The sequence below is a fragment of the Trachypithecus francoisi genome, unplaced genomic scaffold (genome assembly GCF_009764315.1).
Source record: "Trachypithecus francoisi isolate TF-2019V2 unplaced genomic scaffold, Tfra_2.0 Lachesis_group3, whole genome shotgun sequence".
In the NCBI taxonomy this organism is placed as follows: domain Eukaryota; kingdom Metazoa; phylum Chordata; class Mammalia; order Primates; family Cercopithecidae; genus Trachypithecus; species Trachypithecus francoisi.
The window spans coordinates 109,147,870-109,154,017 of NW_022681468.1; the positions used below are offsets into that span (position 1 = coordinate 109,147,870).

General features: G+C 48.4%; 1 non-coding gene across 1 annotated transcript; it reads left to right on the forward strand.

The window, feature by feature from the left end:
* Nucleotides 1-928: 928 nt before the first annotated feature.
* On the forward strand, nt 929-1,032 carry LOC117071686. The gene has a single exon (XR_004432442.1). It is a non-coding gene; the product is annotated as a U6 spliceosomal RNA (small nuclear RNA).
* The last annotated feature ends 5,116 nt before the right edge of the window (nt 1,033-6,148 follow it).

Genomic DNA, 6,148 nt, shown 5'->3' on the forward strand with positions numbered 1-6,148 from the left:
CCAGCACTTCGGGAGGCTGAGGCGGGCAGATCATGAGGTCAGGAGATCGAGACCATCCTGGGTATTAGGGTGAAACCCCGTCTCTACTTAAAATACAAAAAAAAAAAAAAAAAAAAAAAGTAGCCAGGCATGGTGGCAGGCGCCTGTGTTCCCTGCTACTCGGGAGGCTGAAGCAGGAGAATGGCATGAACCCGGGAGGCGGAGCTTACAGTGAGCTGAGATTGCGCCACTGCACTCCAGTCTGAATGACAGAGGGAGACTTTGTTTCAAAAAAAAAAAAAAAAAAATAGAGAGCAAGGCCACTGATGCCTCAGTGGTGCTCATTATAAAGCTGAAATGTCATGTCAGCAGTTTTTAAACGGTGCTTGAACTATTTTCACCTCTTTCTAAATGCGTCTTTCTTGACTCAGCAAATACCTAAAATGTTTCCTGTTGCTCTAATTTGTATACTCATTTGAATCTCCTTCTTTACAAATGCCCAACTTGTGAGACCATAACATTTTTCTTTATTTATAAACAATTCTTTCTGGCTGTTTAGGAAAAGAAAAAGATGGATAATGAAAAAACGCATAATTACCCCAAAACAACATAAATTCTACTTCGGTGTCCCAGGAGGGAACTCTATCCTGGAGAATTCATGAATGCCTGACCTGGACAATTGTAATGAAAAAAAGTCACAGGAGACCAACATTTTGAATTATTGATTAGAAGGGATTTTTCAGGTTCTTTTTGCTTAATTATGCACTCTAAAAGAGGTGACGCAGACAGAGGGAGAGACTGAAGATGCAGAGGTTTAGAGTAGGTGAGAGATGGGAAACCACTGTATTGTGTTTACCTTTTTATGAAGCTGTACCTTTGGAGTTCATGGGCAGTGGCTCAAAAAAAAGGGGTCTTGAAGGAGGAGCTTAAGGATTGAATAATGAGTTCCATGCTTGCTTCGACAGCACAGATACCAAAATTGTACCGATACAGAGATGAGCATGGCCCCTTTGCAAGGATGACATGCAAATTTGTGAAGCATTCCATGAACAAAAAAAAAAAAAAAAAAAAAAAAAGAGAGATCCCTGCTGGTCTTTTGACAAAGAGATTTCTACATATGAATACTGTGCTTATCCCGTGGGGTGGACAGGTGGACCAGGTGCCTCCCTTCACTGCACACTTACTCTGAGAATCCTGGCATCTTGACACAGGCTCCCCAGAACCCCGTTTTCCTGAGAATCATGTGCTGGGCTTCCCAGGAGAAATAGTAGAGAGGCATTCTGGGATGAAGGCCTGATTTGGGGGTAAAGGGATCAAGATTTTGGAACTAAGGCTGCTCTATGCTCACAAAGGAACATCTGAATAACCTAGAAAGCATCCTGGGAAGGGTCAGTTGCTGGGCCTGGTTTGTAACTAGGATGCTCTTTTGTGGGTAATGCTGGGTGCTGTCATTCTGGTGGCTGCTAAGCCAGCCCTGGGATGCTCGTCACCAAGTCCTGTCAAGTTGGCAGTGCCCTCCGGGATTCTGCTTTTTGCCTTGCTGGCTGCATTCTGTGGCCTTCTCTCATCTCAGTCCATCCAGAAGCTGCTGCATGTGTTCCTTGCTCTCCTAGAATGCTCCCCGGCCCCTTCGCCCTCAGACACAGTGGGTGACCCCTTCCCACTATCAGAACTCTGCTTACTTGTCACTTCCTCCAGGAAGACTGCTGGCACCTCCTTTTCCTATACTAGGTCAAGGCCTCCTGTTAAACACTTTCCAGCATCTGGTGCTTTTTATTCTTACAGTTTACTGCAGTTTGTGATGAAACGTTTATTTACAGGATGAGATGCTTAACATCCATCTTTGTCATTAGGCTGTATGCCCCACCAGTGCAGGTGCCATGCCCGGTGTTGCTTACAGTGATATCTCCAGAACCTTCCTCACCACTGGGCACATAGTAGGCTTTGACTAAACAACTCTTCCTCTCCACCACCTGAGGCTGATTTATAGTTCCCATTTTATGAATGTGGAGGCTCAGAGGAGTTCATTGACTGACCTGAGGTCACACAGTAAAGGTTACTGGTTAGGGGTGAGCTGGAATTCACACCCACATCTGGGAGGTGGGAATTCCAGCTCAACTCCTGCACCCAGGGAGTGGCCACCAGTGAGCCCGGAGCAGAGCAGATGGCAGCAGCCTCATCCTAACACCAAGGACCTTGCTGCAGTGGGCAGTGCTGTGGACTCACACACCCTGGATTCGTTGTTGGTGGCCACTATCCTTGTCTGAATGATGTCCCCTGTGTCCCCTTGTGCTAGTGGGACCTGTGAGCCTGTCCCCAGTGGGTACATGAGGACCACGATAAGGCCACTTTTCTCCAGCCAGGCTGGGCCTTAGGATGCTCAGCCAGACTCCCCACCTTGCCATTCCTGGATTCCTTCCTTAATTTGACCCTTTGGATTTAGGGCATACCTTTGCCAGCAGGATGCCATCCTTCATTGCTGTGTGACAGTTTTGAATTTAGGGCAGATTCACCTAGAGCTGGCTGTTCTACCATTGTGCCACCCACAGACACTTCCATCTCGCCCCCCTTGTCCTCTGTGAGACTCAGCAGCTGGCACTGTGTGCCTGACCCAGATCATGTGTCTGGACACTGCCTGCCTCCTGTGGGTGCCGGTTCCATGGTGGCCCAGGAACCCCTGCTGCCAGCAGGGGCCCTCAGCCAGGGCCTGGCGCACTGTGCCCAAGCAGATGGCACTGGAATGTGATGAGACTCCCCTTCAGGGCAGGGAGCGGAGAGAGGAGGGTTGGACACAGGGCCTGGGTATTATTTGGAATCACTTTGTCACTGGAGATGTACCAGGTGCATCCTTAGAGCTCAGAGCAAAGTGACCGTGCTGCAGCCAGATGGGCTCTGAAGCTCCCAGAACGGATCTGCATCTCCTGGCTGGGACAGGAGGCAGGCTGAGGGGTGGAGAGGCCTAGAGGGTGGATGAAGGAGAGCCAATGCAAGCATCTGGCCTTGTTCTGTCTCCCTTCACTGTCACTCTTCTTCTAGTCCCTTCCTTCTCGCACTGTTACTTCAAACCCCTTTCTGTAAAATCATGCAACTAATGTTACTGAGTGTTGATTACATTCCAGATCAGCTGTGCTCGGCTCTGGGGCTCCATGGCTCTGCCTTGTTGGAATTTCAGTCTAACAGGGGCGATGCTCTAGAGAGGGGCAGGTCATCACCAGACAAGTGTGAACTTTCCCTGTGACATATACTCTGAAGGAGCAGGACATGGTGTGATGAAGGTCCATTATAGCGGGAGTTGACTAAGTCGGGGAGATGGAAGCAGGCTTCCTGGGGAGATGATGCTGATGCAGCCATCTGAAGGATGAGCCAGAGTTAACCGGGAGAAGAGAGGAGGAAGGGTGTGCAGGCTGGGAACAGAGGGTGCAGGGTCTATCGTGGGAGGGAGAAGCAAATTTGAGGGAGTCAGGGAAGGCCAAGGTGGTGGATGTGGAGAGATGCAGGGGGCCATGGTGAGAAGGGACTCTGCTGGCTTCTAGGATAAAATACAGGGTGTGCAGGGCCATGGGAGGCTCTTTCCTACTGTGGGCTGAGGGGATGCAGGTTTCCCAGTAGGAACAGGAGCAAAGGCTGTGGTGGTGATGGTGCCGACCATCACAGTCATTAGACCAGTAGCTGACACTTCCTGGTGCTTACTGTGTGCCAGGACCTGCTCTGAAGGCTTCAAGAATTCTCAGGAAAGAAGGGAAAAGGGTAAGGGGCAGGGAGACTTCCAAAGCCTTTCAGGGCTTTATTTGGAGTCAGCACAAAGGGAATGCCAGTAACTTCACATACACACGCACAGGCACACATACAAACACTCAGACACACACACACACACACACGGATACACAATTCCTCCATGCTAATTAACATGAGCACTTTATAAGTCAGTTTGGGTTGTCAAATGCCAGACCTAAAGCTGAAATGATTTAAGAGATTGGAAAGCCAAGATGATTTGAATGCTTTTACCTACAATTTTTTAATACATTGGAAACCTAAAAATGATATTCTTTACAAGCAAATTAAATGCTATTTGTTTGTTTTTTAAAGAGGTAAGTCACATGGTGGGTTTAGAACAGATGTCTTCAGAGATCAGAGTCATCGCCTCCTTTATTAGAAAACAGAGGAGTCAGGAGACATGCCATTTAATGCTGTGTTGTACCAGAGTACTTTTCTTTCTCTGGAGTGGACTGTGTGCATCTTCCTAATATTTGTGGTAGTTGTCTGATAATAGACTGCATTAGAAAATGTTATGCTTTTTATTTCAGAGCCAGTGTTTTGAAGGGCTTTACAGGAAAGAAGTGGGTTCTTATCTCTGCCACATGACCTTGAGGAAAGGTGAAAATCTCTTTCCTGCTAAGAGTTGATGCATGATTTAGAATTCTAGGAGCAAAAAGTCATTTGGCACATAGGAGTCTAGCTCACATCCCACTTTGAAAGCTAATCTAACATGCAGTTTCCTCATCTGTAAGTGGGGACAACAATGTTCTCTTCTAATAAGGTGGAGATTAAATAGAGGGATTTCAGGTGAGAACATAGAGCATGTGGTTAGCTCAGTGAACGTGAGCTGTTGTCATTTACATGCACATTGACATGGGAGCACATTCACAAACCCCTCCAAATGCATAGTCACAATGACACACATACGTGCATACATGCACACACACACACACACACACACACACACACACAGAGGTTTGCTGAAATTCTCCAACAGAAAACGAGTTGTCGTTTTTTTGCTTGTTGCATTGGGTTTGACTGTGGCTAGGGTGAGTTTGACTTAGAAGGTAAATGACCCCACCACTCAGCCTCCCCAACCAATGCCCAACTATGCTCTTGGGTGGCTTCCTGCTGTCTCTCAGGTATCTTGGATCTCCAGCCCAGCCTGAGCGACCATATGCCCCACAGGGATCAGAGCAGCCAGTCCAGGTGTTTAAGCCATCACTGGGACCTGCGCTGGCAGCGAAGAAGCTGAAAATGGTGGCCAAGTGAGTGGAGGAGCTGTGCCCCTTCGGGCTACCTCCTACCTGGACCCCACCGCCTGGAGGAGCAGAGAGGACAACTGCGTGGTCAGCTTCACCTTTATTCACTCTGGCGCCTCTGCCTGGAATACCCTCTCCACACCAACACTCAGGTCCAGCATAACCCACACTCTCACCGTGGCTCAGATGCCATTTCCCCCCACAAGGCTCTTTGGATCCCCCTCCTCAACTCCTCTGAGCCTTTTTCTTTGGACCTGTCTTATAGAATTCAGCATGTCTACCATGCACTATGCCAACCAGAACTCCCGGAGTGTGGTCACCCCCAACACTCCACATGAAGCTGGGCTCAGAGAGCATTTGATGGTCAGAGCTGCTCCAGGGATCCTGTTTCCACAAAGGCACTCTCTCGGATTTGAGTTTGATCAGGTCACTCCCTTGCTTTAAATGCTTCATTGGCCCCTCAGCACTTAGGATAAAATCCACTGTCTTTCTCATGCCTCTAGGCTGTCTGGTTTGACCCCTCCCTACTTCTCCAGCCTCATTTCCCTTCCCTCCGTCTCACCAGGCTCCAGCTCCCTTCACCAGTGCAGGGAGAGTGCCAAGCTCATTCTTGCCTCTGGGCCCTTGCACATGCTAAGCCATCTGCTTGGAATTTCCCTCCCCTTCACCTCACCACCCCTACTCATCCTTCAGGTCTGAGCTAAAATGTCACTCAGAGATGTCTTCCCTGACATCCCCTCACCCTCATCCACAATTCAACTTACACTTGCATGTACTTATCATTCATTACTATTTGTAATTGCTTATTTGCTTTTGTGATGGTTTAAGGCAGGCATTCCCACTAGAACTCCAGGAGGGCAGGGCAGATTCTGTCTTGGTCAGCATTGTATCTGCAGCACTTAGTTCAAGGTTTACATAGAGCAGAAAAATAATTATTTTTGTGAAGAGGCACAAATGCCATGAGGCCTGAAAAATCTCCCTTTTTGGCTCATCTTCCTCCTGAAATTGCCCTTTTTGCACTTCTTGTTTTGGAATCCAAGTCTGCCCCGAGTTTAGTTCCTTGCTTGTGAAACATGGCTCTGCAGTGTCAACGATCCAACTTGAAGCAGCTGCTGCCAAGCCTGTGCTCCTGGCCCTCCGCTCTGGGGTTC